The 17,451-nt window shown below is 48.7% G+C and overlaps 1 protein-coding gene across 1 annotated transcript in view; it reads right to left on the reverse strand.

The window, feature by feature from the left end:
• Nucleotides 1-17,451, reverse strand: part of SCNN1B (sodium channel epithelial 1 subunit beta) — a 61,276-nt gene that overhangs the window by 37,970 nt on the left and 5,855 nt on the right. The window lies entirely within an intron of this gene.

Here is a 17,451-nt window from a genome sequence, read left to right on the forward strand (position 1 = left end):
TTGCAGGGAGCATGCGCCAGGGTCCTTGGAAAACCTGGTCTGGTCTCCAGACGTGAAGCCGTAACTGAGGCCCTCCCCTCCCCTGCCGCCATCTGCATGGCAGCCTGGAGCACCAGAGACCCCACTGCTAAGAGCTTGCACACCATACACCCTTGCTCCTCAGGCACTACACAACAAGCAAGTTACAGCATCCGAAGAAAGAGGCACTTGGGAGGAAATGTACAGGGATGGCTCAGGACACGGGTGCAGGAGCCAAGCTATGGGTTTGAATCCAGCTGTGCTGTGCAACCTTGGGCAAGCTACATGGTGTGTCTGTGCCTCTATTTCCTCCGCTGAATACTGGGGACAATATGACACCTACCCCCGAGGGTGCTTAGAACAATACCTGGTTAACAGCAACTTGTGAGTAGCACCAGCTCTTAGGAGCCTTTATTCTTTCCAGGGCCTATGATTGCTTTCCAGATACAAAAAGAAAATGGTAGCCATTAAATATATGTATGCAATGTGATGCTGACAAGATAAATGCTACTCCATGTTTAGGCAGTGATATGCAAGTGATATGGGAACTCACTTTTTTGCTGGTGAGAGTTTTAAAGGTCACAGAGGAAAATGACCACAAGGACCAGGAACCTCAGTCTGTACTGTCCTTGAACTTCAGTACATCCTGTGGGCACAGAACTGGGGACCTTCTTCCTGGTGATCATCCATCACCCACTTCCCAAGAGTCACCTTTACCAGCTTCAGCCAGGAACTTAGAGTCAAAACACTAGAACCATTCTTTTTTTTTTTTTTTTTTTTAAAAGACTCCCACATATATAAATAGAATCGTCAATAATGGTCAGGAGACCCCTGGGACCCGTACACATGCAAAGTCTAAAGAAAATCTCAAATACACAGATCCAGTTAAAATTCTCACTTCAAAAATAAATGCTTGGTGGGGCGCCTGGGTGGCGCAGTCGGTTAAGCGTCCGACTTCAGCCAGGTCACGATCTCGCGGTCCGTGAGTTCGAGCCCCGCGTCGGGCTCTGGGCTGATGTCTCAGAGCCTGGAGCCTGTTTCCGATTCTGTGTCTCCCTCTCTCTCTGCCCCTCCCCCGTTCATGCTCTGTCTCTCTCTGTCCCAAAAATAAATAAACGTTGAAAAAAAAAATTAAAAAAAAAAAAAAAAATAAATAAATAAATGCTTGGGGCGCCTGAGTGGCTCAGTCGGTTAAGTTTCTGACTTCAGCTCAGGTCATGATCTCACAGCTTGTGAGTTTAAGCCCCACGTTGGGCTCTGTGCTGACAGCTCAGAGCCTACTTTGGACTGTGTGTGTGTGTGTGTCTCTCTCTATTCCCCTCCCCGGTTTCATGTTCTCTCTTTCTCTTTCAAAAATAAGTGAACATTAAAAAAAAATAATAATACACGCTTGACTTAGGGCTCAGATGGCAAAGCCATCACCCCACAATTCAGAGGCATTTACCATGATGTTGCAGGACAGGACTTCCATGTTCAAAAGTGACCAGACAGGACCAGCTGCAGGTTTTAGGAACTCAGATGTTGTGTCTGTGCTCACGGTTTGTTTCCAGTACCTTCCAGGTTCTAGATCCAGCTTACACTGGAGGGGGGAAGAAGCTCTGAAAAGCTGCGTCTGAAGACAGAAGCCTCTGGTAGCAAAGGCAGGACAAGAACTTGACCTAAAGATGGTTGGCTGGCTTTCTGAACCGGGGGGGGGGGGGGTGGGGGGGGTGGGGTGGGAACTACCTACACAAGGGCCGACACTGAGCGCTGCCTTCATGATGCGGACTGCGTCCGGGCACCCATCTTTCTTTATGTTGACTCACTCTTGTTTTTACTTAAATACCTACTTTAGCTTCGTCCTAAGCCAGAGTGTCCACAAAATCACAGGTTTGATGTCACTAATTATATATGTTTTCGAATACACCTCAACATAAATAATTACCGATGAGATCAAAGACGTCGGTCTGCACACCATCTAAAAACCATCTCCACATGTCCCCTCGCACAGAGAGACACATTCAGCAAGGATCCTCCCTTGCCTCATAAACTTGCCAGATTAGATAAAATACCTCACCATTTTCAACGGTAGGTGTTGTTACAAAACCCGTTCTGTTGGTTTCTCCACTACCAGGCCCAGGATTATATCGGCCTCCAGCCCAGGAGAAGCTTGACATATGACCTGCCATCCAGACGGAAGACAGCAAGCTCTGTGACATTAGATGTGCCTTGAGCTGCCAGAAAAACCCCCTTTCTTTTTTAATGGGCATTTATTTATCTAAATTTAATGTTAAAAAATGTTTATGTTTTTAGTGTTTATTTATTTTTGACAGAGAGAGAGAGAGAGAGAGAGAGAGAGAGAGAGAGAGAGAGAGAGAACGAGTGGGGGAGGGGCAGAGAGGCAGGGAGACACAGAATCCAAAGCAGGCTCCAGGCTCTGAGCCATCGGCACAGACGGACTTGAACTCACCAACTGTGAGATCATGACCTGGGCTGACATCAGATGCTCAACCATCTGAGCCACCCAGGTGCCCCTTGAATGGCCTTTTAAAAGAGACACAGGCAGTCATCTGGCCTTTGGCTAATATGCTAAACCTTGGAGGACCTGAGTGCTCCCGGGTTGTCATTTCCTTGTTCATCTGGTGACCTAGAACCACAGGTGGGTTTGAAAGGGGACCACCCTTCCTGACAACAAAATCTTCAAGGCCTGGCTTCTCTGCATGAACACAGATGCGCACAGCAAGAAAATCTAAATGTACAATGGAGTGGAAGGATGGAACAGACTACCATCTAGGCATCCAATGAAAGGTTGGAGAGCCGTTAAGAAGGATGGTTAATTATTTCTGTTTAAAACAAACTATGGACTTATAAAGTTTGGATGAGATTAACCAGAATGTTTATAATGGTTATGTTTGGGTGGAAGGATCTTGGGTTATTAAAAAAAAGTTAAAAAATGTTTTTAGTCTGTGTAACTTTTTTACAGTGAACACATATGGCTTGTATAATGAATAAGAAAATGATTTTTTACAGCAACACAGGAAAAAGCTCATGAGAGAATGTCACTTGACAAAAACGATATGCTAACTACAGAGCTTTCTCGACTTAACGATGGGGATTATGTCCTGATAAACTTGTAGCAAGTTGAAAATATTCTAAATCAAACAGGTATTTAATACACCTGACCTACTGAACATCACAGCTCTGCTTAGCCTGCCTTAAAGCTACTTGGAACACTGACATTAGCCCATAATTTAGCAAAATCATCAGACACAGAGCCTGTTTTATAATAAAGTGGGGAATAGCTCATGTAACTGATTGAATATTGTATTGAACATGAAAAGCAGACTGGTCGTATGGGTATAGGATGGTATCGGTGGTTTATTCTTGAGATTGTGTGGTTGCCTAGAAGCTGTGGCTGGCTACAACCACTGTGCAGCATCATGAGAGAGGATTGTATCACCAGCCTGGGGAAAAGATACCAATTCAAAATTCCAAATGTGGTTTCTACTGAATGTGTATTGCTGTAGCACCATTGTACAGGTGAAAAATTGTAAGCCGGACCATGTGTATGTGGAAAAATGGATTGTCAGGAAAAGTGGTGGTTAGGGCAGTGGGAATTATGAAAGATCTTTTTTTTTTTTTTTTTAAATGTAGGCTTCTAGAATGTAGACAGAACTCTGGGAGAGGGGTAGCGGGGATTCTGGATTGGTTGGGATGAAGGATCTACTATTTGGCAGAATGTAAGCTTTCTAGAGAAGGTCAGGTTGGATGTACACTTCAGCTTACATTCTAATATTCATAACTGCTTTCCAAAAATTTCTGTTACTTTTATAGTTAAAAAAATTTTTTTTACACTTATTTTTGATAGAGAGAGACAGAGCACAAGTGGGGGAGGGGCAGAGAGAGAAGGAGACACAGAATCTGAAGCAGACTCCAGGCTCTGAGCTGTCAGCACACAGCCCAAAATGGGGCTTGAACTCCTGAACCGTGAGATCATGACCTGAGCCGAAGTCAGACGCTTAACCGACTGAGCCACCCAGGCGTCCCTATAGTTTTTTGTTTTTTTTTAAATTCAAGAATATTGAATAAACCCCCAAAGGGAGGGCTGCTCTGTCAAGTAGGAAAATCTGCCTGGGGTCTCTGGCAGCCTGACAATTTCTTCCACAATTTATGCAGGAGGACCTTGCCTTTCCTCTTGGGAAAGGGGTGAGCCAAAGATGGATTTTAGAGGAGGAGGCAGACTCAGAACTGCATTTCCTGGATGGCTCCTGTCTTTCAAACTCTTGTTGACAGAGTCTTCATGCTGTGTTTGCTTTCCTTACTGCTGAGGGCTCGGCTATACCAGGCTTTATCCTGTACGATCACAATTACATGAGAAAACACCTCGCTCACCAGGCCCACTGCCAGGATCCATGTCACCTCGTTCTAAGGGGCAGATGACTTGGGGTGCCAATGCTGAGGACACGAGCCCACGGCCCCGCCCCTACACAGCCATGCAAGTGGCCACTTGCCCAGGGTGGGTCGTGGGTGTTGGCAGCTGGCAGGGAAGAATGTGGTCAGTTTCAAGTGCTCCCTACTTCTCTCCCCGCCAAGGCTGGAGGCAACTTGGAGTGGGCAGTCCCCACCCAGCCCGGAGCAGAGGGGGAGGAGGGGGGAGGGGGGTTGGTTATTCCACTGGGAATAAAATGCAGTGTTCCCAACTAGAGTCCGAAAAGTAAGGTCAACCTGATGGTATTTTGAGGCTCACGTGGAAGGCCCAGCTCTCCTCTCTCTGTTTCCCATTGAGACACACAAATTATTCTATTATTATCAAGATGGTGAGCTTTGGAGTGAGCCCACCTTGGACTTGAATGACGTCTTGGACCCACCCTATCCCCTCTGAGCCTCTGTTGCCTCATCTGTAAATGCATCCAATAGTAGCACTTTCTTCCCTGGGCTTTTGTTTTCAGTGACCATCACGAGATAATGCTTGTAAAGCACTTGGGGAAGGTGTTGCCTAAATGTTGGCTATTATTTAGGGGAAAGAAAGGTGAAAACATGGGGGTGGCTGCTAAGGTTACATTCTTATCTACAAGGCTGCTTTAGAAAGGACAGGTGCTAGAAGGGGAGTTTCCCAGCTTGGTAGATGAATGATTCCGTTCGGGACTGCACTTCCCGGAGGCTCAGCTTGCCTGTGTCACATGCCTGTGGCAAACTTTCCTCGGCTCCCAGTGTCTGCAGACTGAAGACCAGACCCCCCGCTCTGCTGGCTTTGATGATGCCTCACCATGTGCCCCCAAACTACACATCTTTTTATTCTCCTTGCTTTCCTTCAAAAATGGGGTAGCGGTGAAGAGCCTGGATTCAAATCCCAGCCCTGTCACGTTCTCACTGTGTGACCGCGTAGAATTGACTCATCCTCTCTGTGCCCTGATTTTCCCATCTGTAAAGCAAGTGGGAAATAGCACCTACGTCACTGGGTTGGTGTGGAGGCTAAATTGTAAATATGAAGAAGCCCTTTGCAAAGTGTCTGCCATGTGAAGAGGGATGAGTGTCTGTGAGCGATTTCTCTTGTGCTTCTCAGACCCATGTCCAGTAGGACCGCTCGCTGAATGCCACAGATACTCCCGATCTTCCCACCAGCATACTTCTATTCATGCTGCTTCTGCCCTGCACTGCCTTTCCCCCAGGCCCAGCCCCCATGCCACCTCTTCCAAGAAGTGTCCCATTCCCAAGGAATGGAAATCATCTTCCCTCCTCCTTAACCCCATAATATTTTCTGTGGACCAGACCCTCCTATTATATTTGGTTCCACCCCCCTCCTATCATGGCTATTCATACCCCTCTCTAACCTATCCTACTGGGTGGGGATGTCCCTAGACAGATTTCCCCATGAGCTTGGAACTTTGCATACAGTAGGTGCTCAAAAAATGTGTCTGGACTTCAGGGCTGGGAGGCAGGGTTGACTTTCAGCTGCTCTCCTCAGGTAGGGTTGCGAGGGTTGTTTATGGCAGGAGACCTTTCCGAATGGAAGGTGGCTTTCACCCAGACATTCTAAATATCATCACTGCTTGTATGGGAGGGGTGAGGCAGGAAGTTCTTGGTCTCCCTCCGTCTACCTGGAGTTATGTTATGGGCTGAGTGTGGAGATACGGTCTCTAGAGAGGTGATGAGTTAAAATGAAGCCAGTAGGGTGGGCCCTAAGCCGATCTGACCGGCCTCCTTTTTGGGACACCCCAAGAAACACCGGGGCTGTGTGCTCCCAGAGGAAAGACCACATGAGGACACAGAGGGAAGCAGGTCATCTGCAAGCCAAGGCTTCTGGGAAGCCAACTCGGCCGCCACCTTGATCTCGGACTTCCAGTCTCCAAAACCGGGAGAAAGTAATTTTTTATTCTTTAAGCCAGACTGTCTGTGCTATTTTGTCATAGCAGCTCCAGCAGACCGATAAGCGCTGCGAAAAGAGAAGTAACCAGTAGGCACGACAGTGTGTAGGGTGAGGAGTGAGAAGGGTACTGGCAGACCCCCTCCTGAACCTGGGACTGGGGACGAGCGGGTCAGTAAATCCACCCCACTGCCCCTGAGTAGAAATGATTTAGACTTAGGGGTGAATTTAGTCTTTTCTTCCCTAACCAAGGGATGCTTTAGAAACCCTTCTTTCCAGGTTAAGGGCAATAGGTGGAACTAGGGTACCTTAAACTCTTTTTTTTTTTTTTTTCCTTAATTAGGCAAAGAACAAGTTGAGTGTCCAGCACTTTGGTGAAAAGACCTTGTAGTATTCCTTCTACCAGCCTAGCAATGGCTTCCTGTCCCACTTAGAATAAAACCCAAACTTCTTACTGTGTGGCCTCAAGCACCGGCAAGCCTGGCCCCTGCCCACTCCAGGCTCACCTCCTACCCTTCTCTCCTGTCCTTGCTTCTGCCCCTCCAATATGCTAGGGTCTTCCAACCGCAGGGCCTTTGCACTTGCTGCTCCTGCTGAGTGGAACAGGAAAGCTGGCTGTGCATCGGTCACTCAGCAAGCTCTTTAGAAGACATGCGTGCCAGGACCTTACACACAGTGACTCTGGCTCTGCAGGTGGAGGCAGGGTCTGTACATTTTTTAAAAATTTCCACACAGAGTCTGATACACAGGCAGAGTTGAAACCCATTACTCTAGATCTACCTTCATGGGGCTAGCTTCTCCTTTGAAGCCTCAGCTCCAATGCCACCTCTCAGAGGTGACCTGACCCCCAAACCCCCAGAGTGCTCGAGCCCATGGTCCTATTACTGTCTCCATAGAACCTAACACCCTGGGAGACTATCTAATCTATTCATGTGCTTCCTGTCTGTCTCCAACCACCGGAGTTTTAAACTCCCTGCAGGTGCACCCTGGGCCTCTCTCATTTCCAGCTCCACCCCAGTAGCACAGCTGCCCTGTCCAGGACAGTAGCCACGACCACACAGGGCAGCTAGCGGGTGCTGGAAAACCCCACTGGTCCAACTGAGATGTGCTCTCCGTGTGAAACACAATTCGGATTTCAAAGAAATCATGCGAAAAACAGAGACATAAAATATGAATATTTTGCAGGATGAAGAGAGTTCTTGAGATTGGTTGCACAATGTGAATGTGCTTAACACATCACTGTAACATACATTGGATAATGGTTAAGATGGGGGGCACCTGGGTGGTTCAGTTAGTTAAACATCCAACTCTTGACTTCAGCTCAGGTCATGATTTCATGGTTCGTGAGTTCGAGCCCCGCACTGGGCTCTGTGCTGGCACTGCAGAGCCTGCTTGGGATTCTCTCTCTCCCCTTCTCTACCTTTCCCCCACTCACGCTCTCTCTGTCTCAAAATAAATACATAAAAACTGAAAAAATAATGGTTAATATAGTATATTTTATGTTTTTACCACAATTAAAAATTTCTTTATTTTTTTAATGTTTATTTATTTATTTTGAGAGAGAGAGAGTGCAAATGGGGGAGGGAGAGGGGGAGAGAGACAATCCCAAGCAGGCTCTGTGCTGTCAGCATAGAGCCGGACCCAGGGCTTGATCCCACGAACTGTGAGATCATGATCTGAGGAGATACCAAGAGTCAGATACCCAACCGACTGAGCCACCCAGGTGCCCCTGCAATCAAAAATTTTAGGGGCACCTGAGTGGCTCAGTCGGTTGAGCATCTGACCTTGGCTCAGGCTGATCTCACAGTTAGTGAGTTCAAGTCCCACATCGGGCTCGCTGCTGTCAGTGCAGAGCCCGCTTCAGATCCTCTGTCCCTCTCTCTCTACCCCTCCCCTGCTTGCCCTCTCTCAAAAATAAATAAAACATTAAAATAATAAAAATTTTAAAAATCTCATTAACAATTCTTGATACAGATGAAATGTTGATGTTGATAATACTTTGGATATATGGGCTTGATAAAACATATTATTAAAATTAATTTCGGGGCACCTGGGTGGCTCAGTCGGTTAAGCGTCCGACTTCAGCTCAGGTCACGATCTCACGGTCTGCGAGTTCGAGCCCCACGTCGGGCTTTGGGCTGATGGCTCAGAGCCTGGAGCCTGCTTCCGATTCTGTGTCTCCCTCTCTCTCTGCCCCTCCCCCATTCATGCTCTGTCTCTCTCTGTCTCAAAAATAAATAAACGTTAAAAAAAATTTTTTTTAAATTAATTTCAACTGTGTCTTTTTTTTTTTTTTTTTGAAAAAAAAAGCTGTCAGAAAATTTTAAGTTGCTTATGTGGCTCAGATTTGTGGCCTATATTATTTGTACTGGTCAGCGCTGACCTAGAACCATAGCTGGCACACAGCAGGCACTTAAATATGAGTTGAATACAAAAATGAATACAGTTGCTGCCAAATAGGTGCTTTCTCTGAGCACAAGCAAGCCATTCTGTCTGGCAGACTGCAGGAAAGTGGGAGGGAGAAGGCGGCAGAGCAGTTTACGTAACTAAATAATCATAACTAACATCGACTGTTATGCTGATAATAGCAGCTGCTGTGTGTTGAGCACCTAACATGTGCCAGGACGGTCATGACACTTTTTATGCACATCATCTCATTTGATCCTCGAGTCCATCCTGCATCCGTTCGTTGCACAGCCAACTGCCCAAGGTCACCCAGCTAGTGAGTGGAGAGCTAGGGTTTGCACAAGGGCTCTCCAAGCCCCCTCAGTGCACCTGCCCACTGTAGGGGCCACTCTGGGTATGATCCCGTCCAGTGGGACTGGAAGGCACCGCCTCGGGCTGACAGTGGGCAGGGGTTTCCGGCTTCTGGGGGCAAAGAACTCTTGTGAGTCAGTGAATCCCTGCTCTCAAGGGTCCAGGAAGCAAGTTAAATAATTCATAATCTCTGATCTTCTTAAGCTCACCCATCCAGATCTGGCTGCCGGCCCTCTCAAGTTCAAGGACTTCAGGGAACTGGCCCTGGACTGGGTGGCCATTCTTGTTCAAGGCAGTTGTGGCTGATGGCGCTGGGCCCAGCCTGACCAGAGAGAGGGCCCTGCCCATGTCCCCAAAGCTGTAACAGCCACAGCCTGTGGTGACAGGCCTGGGCCCACCTAATACCCCATATCTGGGGTTTGAGTCTGTTTGAGCAGGGCCCCCCTGTGGTATCTAATGGGAGACCTCCCTGGGGGTGGCCTTTATTGTAAGATGCACAGATCAGAACTCCTTGGAATGGGGAAGAGGTTTACAACACATGGACAGAAAGTTCTCCCATCTCCAGGGCCCCACTAGGGCTTTAAGCTTTTTTTAGTTTATTTATTTTTGAAAGAGAGAGAGAGCAGGGGAGAGGCAAAGAGAGAATCTCAAGCAGGCTTCACACTGTCAGTACAGAGTCCAACGTGGGGCTTGAACCCATGAACCATGAGATCATGACCTGAGCCTAAATCATGAGTCGGACGCTTAACTGACTGAGCCACCCAGGTGCCCCTCTAGGCCCCCACTATGTGTTTAAATCGTGAGTTTGAACTTGAGGTAGCTGCTTGGGTCTTCTCAAAGAGACAATTGACCAAAAAAGTCAGCAAAGACCTCATTCCCTGGGCAACAGCTGAGTGTCAAGGAGTCTGACCTCAGAAAGAACAAACATGGGGCCATCTGAGGAACCTCAGAGCACCCTCATCCCAGGTGAGAGCCAATGGGTCAAGCCCACAGTGCATAGCCAAGAACGATGGCTCCTAAAGTCTGGTCCCAGAACAGTGGCAGCATCGCCTGGGAACTAGTTAGTAAATCCTCAGATCTCCTGAATCAGAAACTCTGGGTTTGAACAGTCGTTTCCCGCCCCCCCCCCCACCCCAGCCTACAGGAGACTCTGTGCCATGTTAATGTTTGACAATGAGGCTTTCAGCCTACTACTCAAAAAGTACAGCACTGGGACCAAGCAGATCACCATCCTCTGGCATGTCGTTCGAGACACAACATTCCGGCCCCACTTGCCCTACTTGCCAAGACCCCAGGGCACGTGTGTGCATGTTGAAATTTGAGGTGCACTGGCCTAGAGTTCCCTACCATTAAATCAAGGAGTCTCAGGGGTGCTTGGGTGGCCCAGTTGGTTAAGTGTCTAACTTCAGCTCAGGTCATGATCTCACAGTTCGTGAGTTTGGGCCCCACATCTAGCTCTGTGCTGACAGCTCAGAGCCTGGAGCCTGCTTCGGATTCTGTCTCCCTCTCTCTCTCTGCCCTTCCTCTGCTCATGCTCTCTCTCTCTCAAAAATAAAGAAACATTAAGAAAATTTAAAAACAAAAAAGTCAAGGAGTCTCATACTCAAATGCTTTCAGGAGCCAAGCAGGGGATGCACAAAAAAATGAAGCCAAAGCATATCCAGCTGATTATCACCACTGGGAAACGTACGCTTGGGAGGACCAGAACTTCCAATTTTCCAAGAGAATCTGGAAACCCAGAAGCCAAAGTGAAATTCCCTAATTTAAAAACTACTGCGTGGGTCACACAAAATAAGACCTGTGCCAGCTTGCAAACGTGCTCATAGACCTCGGGGCTGGAAAAGTGTCTTATGCTCTGGGCAAGCTTTCTGAGCTTGGGACAGCCCTCCCAGGCATGGCAAGAGGCATGGGACTCCAGAAGGGCTGGGACACAGGTTCTCAAACTTGGCTACATCATAGAATCACCTGTAGATCTTTGAAAAACACTGATGCCTGACTCCCACCGCCAGAGAGCCCCATCTACCTGGTCTGGGGCATGACCTGAGCGCTTTTCAAAAGCTCCTCAGGTAATTCCAACATGCAGCAGTCTGGGAACCACCAGGCTACAGCAGGAGTCTGCAAACGTTTTCAGTAAAGGGCCAGACAGCACTACCTTAAGCTGTGCGGGTCACATAGTCTGTCACAGTTACCCAATCTGCCACAGTAGTGAGTGCAAAAGCAGCCATAGTTAACAGGAAGTGTTTTTTGACAATACTTTATGAACTCCCCATTTTCAATTTCATTTAATTTGCATGTTAATGGATATTATTTTTCTCTTGATTTTTTTTCAGCCATGGAAAAAAACCATTCTTAGTTCACAGGCTGAGAATCAACAGGTGGTGGGGTGAGCCTGGCCTTGGGGCCAGAGTTGGCTGACCCCTGAGCCGGAGGAATGAATTGAGGGCATGGAAGCCGGGACTGCAGGCCTTCTCCTTCCCGGTATTTGCCCACACAATCTCCCCTACACAATCTCTGCAACCTTAGTAGCACTTGATTATGAAAAGGTTGTGTTGACAAGGCCCGGTCAAGTATTGGCTTGATCTGGCTCTGGGCCACAGACTTCAGATTGGGCCCCCAATCCTTCAACACCCTGGCAGGATTTCAGGGAGCTGCCTTCCAATGGGCGACTCCGAACCTCACCTCCCCCCGCGCTGGCGACGTCATTAAGCTTTAATATGTAGTGACCATTTAACTACACGGCAGGTGCTGTGCTTAGGGCTTTACCAGCACCATCTTGTGTCCTTTTCACATATTCACCTATGTTATTATATAACCGTTTTTTTGGATGGGGAGACTGAGGCACAGAGAAGTCAGATGATTTGCCCAAAGTCACACAGTGAGAGTAGCAGAGCACAACTGAACCCCTGTCTGACTCCAGAGCCTGTTTTCATAACCACTTCGTTTTATCACCTCTCAATAATCTACGTTAAGGACAATCAATAATCCATCACCATCACCAGTCACCACAATGCCAGACACAGCCTTCTCAAGGACAAGCCTCAGGCAGCAAACCTGGTCTCTCTGTATCTCAACTGGCATCTAGACACCATTCAATCTTCTCTGCCTTGAATTGCAGCCAGACCTGGGGCACCCAAGATAGATTCTGCACTCTCTCCAGGAACAAGGAGGCTCACAGAGCTGCCTCATACAGCTGTGCAGGTATATACTGCACAACTCTAGGTGGCATCATTCACAATGCAGTCTATGTGAAGGACAGCCTTGGAGTTGTGCAGCACACAACCCACATAGCGGTTCATAGCAGCCTTGGAGGCTGCAGGTGAAATGCTCATGATTGCTTGGCATAGGATTGACCTTGGATGCTCACTATTACTGTTATTTGGAAATAGATCATCAAAAAGGGAGAAAGGCCCAGTAGGATATGCCACGATGGATGGTGGGGGCGAGGCTGGCAGCTTTGGGGAAGCCTTGGAGTCAGAAGCAGGCTGGCTCCTCTGGGGACCTTCCCCATCCTCCTCCAGTCCTGCCTCAAGTTGCCCTAAGCTGGCCCTCCAGTGCCCGTTCTCACGCTGGGCAGCACCTGGCCCTCAACATCCAGGGCTGCTGGGAACTCCCAACCAATCACTCAGGCCCTCCCCTTACCAGTGTTTCCCTGTGTTTGCTTTGCTTTTATGATTTGAGCCAGGCCCTGTGCCAAGGGTTACCTGCACCAGCTCTCGTGACCCTCATCACAACCCTGTGAGGCAGGAACTGATCGAGATCATCCCCGTTTTACAGATAAGGACTCTGAGGTTCAGAGAGGTTAGATCTCATGCACCAAGTCACATAACTGGAAAGTGTCAGAACTAGGAATCAAATTTGGGTCTTTCAGACTCTAGAGTGCAAACTTTTTTTTTTAATGTTTTTTTACATTTATTTATTTTTGAGAGACAGAGCACAAGTGGGGGAGGGGCAGAGAGAGGAGACACAGAATCCGAAACAGGCTCCAGGCTCTGAGCTGTCAGCACAGAGCCCAACGCGGCGCTCAAACTCACAAACCGTGAGATCGTGACCTGAGCCGAAGTCTGACGCTTAACCTACTGAGCCACACAGGCGCCCAAGAGTGCAAACTCTTAACAGTCTTTCTAGGGGATGGATGTGGTGCGTCTTCTGGGTCTGATGCCCTACATGCATATTGGGCCTTGGGTCTGGGAAGCCATGTGGGTGACCATGACATTCATTGCTGGTGGTGATGATGGGGATGAAGGTGATGATGATGGGGATAAAGATAATGACAGGCGTGAATGTGATGACATATATACCTACTGGATAGGGTTACTGTGCAGATTCAAGGAACTAAGTCAGGCCAAATGTATCTCACTGCGCCTGTCCTCCGTCAGCATTCTGTAAGTGCTGGGTCAACTGGGCTTCCCATGCCCTGGACCTCCAAAGTGGGTTCCACTGCATTTGAGTTTATTGAGTGAACACCTTCCTCCTCTGACACTAGGTGAAAGGCAAGAATCAAAGACAAGGAAGGGATAAAAGGGGTAACATTCTTTTCCCTTGGCCCCTCCTTTTTCCAACTAAGTCTCCATTTCCTGCCACCCTCTAAAATCCAGCTTGGGGTACTGGGCCTTGGGCCCAACCTCTGGAACCGAGTCGTTGGGAAGCAGGCCCAGCCTCTGTGTGCTTCCTGGGTCCCTGGATAGCCGTCTGGCAGGAAGAAGCCAGGCCTCCGGGGAAATTTAGAGGCTAAGAATCTGGCGCCCAGGAAGGTGAGGGGCGGTTGCCCCAAGAGTCACAGCCACACGCAAGCTGGGCTCTGGGCTGCCCCTCTCTGTTGGGGAAGATTCGAATCTTACCCCACACAGTGACCCAGGGTAGTTCCTGGGAAGCAAACAGCTGAAACCTTACACTGCGGGTAAGCCAAGGGTTTCGAGAACTCTGTCACGGAGTAAAAATTTCCACTCCTCTTCCGCACCCACTTCTCAAATAACACCTGGAAGCCGAGGACAGGCAGGATAGGGAGAGCAAAGTGGGCTCTGTGGTCAGATTGCTTGCTTGGGTTTGAATCCCAGCCCCACCATTTATTTACTAGTGCTGTGTGACCTTGGGCAAGTTACTTAACCTCTCTGAGCCTGTTTTTTTCTTATCAGCAAAATCTAGATAATTACACCGCATTTTGCTGGATTGTTGGAAAAATACAATGAGATCATGCACTGAGAGAGCTTGGTTTCTCCAGGGGTCAAATGGGGATGATATATGTACCCTCCTTTTATGATGCATGAGCCCGGCACGTAGGACATGCTTGAAAGACAATGCCTATTTTTATTATTATCACTGTAGGGGAGAAAGCCACATGGACCTCAGCAGCGTTTACTTGACGAACTGAATCACACGAGAAAGAGAAACTGAAGTCAGTTCATCTCTGTGAGTGAGGCAAGCAAAACAAGATGGTTCCCAGATGGAGCGGTCACACCTCGAGTGAGTGACAAGCTTTGGGGAGCCGTCTGACCGTGGAGAGGGGTCACAGGCTGGGGTTTTTAGCCAACTAGATTGTAAGATGCAATGAAAACTCCGCCCCACCCATCCAGCCAAGGGTGGGCCCCAGTGGGAATTCAGGAGTCAGAAATGAGGCTGGAGAGGGGGTCTCAGGGTAGGGGGGCCGAGGAGTCTCCTGGGGGCTGGGAGACATGGCTTTCTCACCACTGTATCTCCAGTGCCTGGCCCGTGGCTGCAGTGGCAAAGCAGAGAACAAAACAGACACGACCTAACCCTCTAGAAGTTTAAATCCCTGCAAACTCATGTTGTAGGATTTCAGGAAGCACTCCCTACATGCTAGGAAATGTTCTCGTTCCCCTTGCCCCCCGACCGCCACCCTTCTCCAGGCTCTGCCTTCTGCATGTGTGTTGCACGGAGACCCACTCACTGGGGCCATCATCCTGTGACTGGGTCACCACCCGTGTCACCTAGTGTCAGAGGGGGCAGACTGGCTCCCATTCCTACAAGCCTGCAAGTTGTAACCAGCCCGTCGTCTGTTCTCCACTTGAACATCACTCCTCCCTGGACACAGAGTCAGGCCCAGATTCTGATGTTTCAACTTTCACTGAGTTCTACAGGTGAAGGTGTTCCTGGCCTTTCAGAGGCTCGGGGGGCCTCTCCTCCCACGGCCCCACCCACCTTCCTTCTCAAAGCCCAGCAAGAATGGTGCAGCATTTCTGGAGTCAATTGGAGCAGTGAGAAGGGTGGGGCCAGTGACTGAGGGGCCTGTGGCTCTAAGCTAAGGTGCTGTGCACTTAGCTAGCTGAGAGCCCCTGGGGCGGGGTGGGAGGTGCTGTGGTCCCCAGTCCACACGCCAGCACCGGGGCTCAGAGGGTAAGTATCAAGCCCAAGGTCACACAGAGCTGAGCTGCAATGCCAGCCAGTCTGACTCCCAAACTCAATGGTTACACAAACTGCCTCTCCAGGACTCTGGGTAAATCTTGGTGAGAATGCTTTGAGGACAGGGAATCGTCTCCCCAAGCGGCCTGTGGGAAACCAGGACTCCCCTGGACCAGCACATGGCCCCTCCTTTCACTAGGGAGCACCTCCCACGTGCCCAGCACACCTCTAAACAGTTCACAACCCCTCCCCCATCCCTAAGACTTTCAAAGGTGGCCTTCACGTCCACAGGCACAGACCCCGAAGGTTCTTCCTAGTCTCTCTCACCAACCAGACTCAACATCCAGCCCCCATCCAACTCCTCATTGCAACACAAGCCACAGAGGACTATCAAAGGTGATCCTTCCTGGGGTGGGAGGTGGTGCCTTTCAACCAGGAAAATCAACAAAGTCCACACACAGCCATGAGTGAGAGAGCCATGGTGGAATTTCAGGAATCAGCCTGCAGAGGGCGGGGGAGCTTGTTTGGGGAGGCCACGCAGCCCCTGCTTGAGGTCTTCCCTGGAGCCCTGGAGCCAGATGGGAGCAGCTCCTGAAGGAGGGTGTTCCAGACTTCCCAGATCTTAGCCTTCCTTCCAGACCTTGGCTCAGGGACGAGCACCACGGCATATCAGGAGGAAGCAAGGCTTGCTTCGTCCCAGAGGTCTGCAAGGAAAGGGACACCAGTGGCCCCAGACTCCCCAGTCCCCACAATCCTCAAGACATTCCCTGTCAGGGAGGCACTGTGGAGGAGGAGAAAGTTGGGACTGGATTCAAGTTCTGTTGTTACCACTGTGTGGCCTGAACCTCTGCAAATTCCTGAACCTCTCTGAGCCTCAGTCTCTCAAGGCCTCGCCCCTCATTTGCTGGGCATTCCCCACCTCCCAGCAAAACCCCCAGGTTTGCTCTGGGTTCAGCTCAGCCCCATGACTGTATCTTGGCTAGGACCCCATTTCCTTAGTGTAAAAAACAAATTCCTCACTTAAAAACAAAAATGCGAAGATTTCCAGGCTTGTTTCAAGTTAATTTACTTATTTAACAAACGTTTATTTAGGACTTACTGTGTGCCAGGTGCTGTTCTAAGCACTTGACACATTTAATCTTCATAACATCCCTACTGAGGTGAGAGTTATTATCATCTCCAGTTGACAGATGAGAAAACTGAAGCACAGAGAGGTTAAGTAACTTGCCTGAGGTCACACAGCAGGTAAGTACAGAGCCAGGATTCTGATCTCTGTGGGTTAGCAGGCCCTGGTTAGGAGTCACTGCATCTTTTGTATGTTCCCACCAGCTAAGATTTCTTCTGACTTTATGTTTTGTAATTTAAGTTATGGAAACACATACTTTTTTAACTTTGCAAATACAAAGTGAAATTAAAATATAGATGATGCTTTTATAAGCTCCCTAGACACCATCCCCATCTGAACCTGCTGGTCTTCATATGTGGTCCAGTAGCTGACTGTAGCCTCCCCATATCTCCTAGTTCTGACTTCCTATGATAGTCCCAAAGATGCAGAGCAAGAGCTTATCTCATCCTTTAAAAAAAATTTTTTTTAATGTTTATTTATTTTTGAGAGAGAGAGAGAGAAAGAGCGTGAGCAGGGGAGGGGCAGAGAGAGAGGGAGACACAGAATCCGAAGCAGGCTCCAGGCTCTGAGCTGTCAGCGCAGCGCACCAATGCGGGATCAGGGACCGTAAGATCATGACCTGAGGCTAAGTCAGGCGCTTAACCAACTAAGCCACCCAGGCGCCCCTCATCCTTTTATAAAGGGACTCTATGCACACAGATGGTAGAATACTACACACTGTTCTATTCCCTGTAATTTTCTTTTAACAATACATCTGGGAGATGGTTCCACATCCATTCATAAAGAGCTACTGCTTTCTTTTTAGTGACTGCATCATATTCTCGTGTGTGGCCATTCCCACAAGTAACAG

Source organism: Leopardus geoffroyi, chromosome E3 (genome assembly GCF_018350155.1).
Source record: "Leopardus geoffroyi isolate Oge1 chromosome E3, O.geoffroyi_Oge1_pat1.0, whole genome shotgun sequence".
Lineage (NCBI taxonomy): Eukaryota > Metazoa > Chordata > Mammalia > Carnivora > Felidae > Leopardus > Leopardus geoffroyi.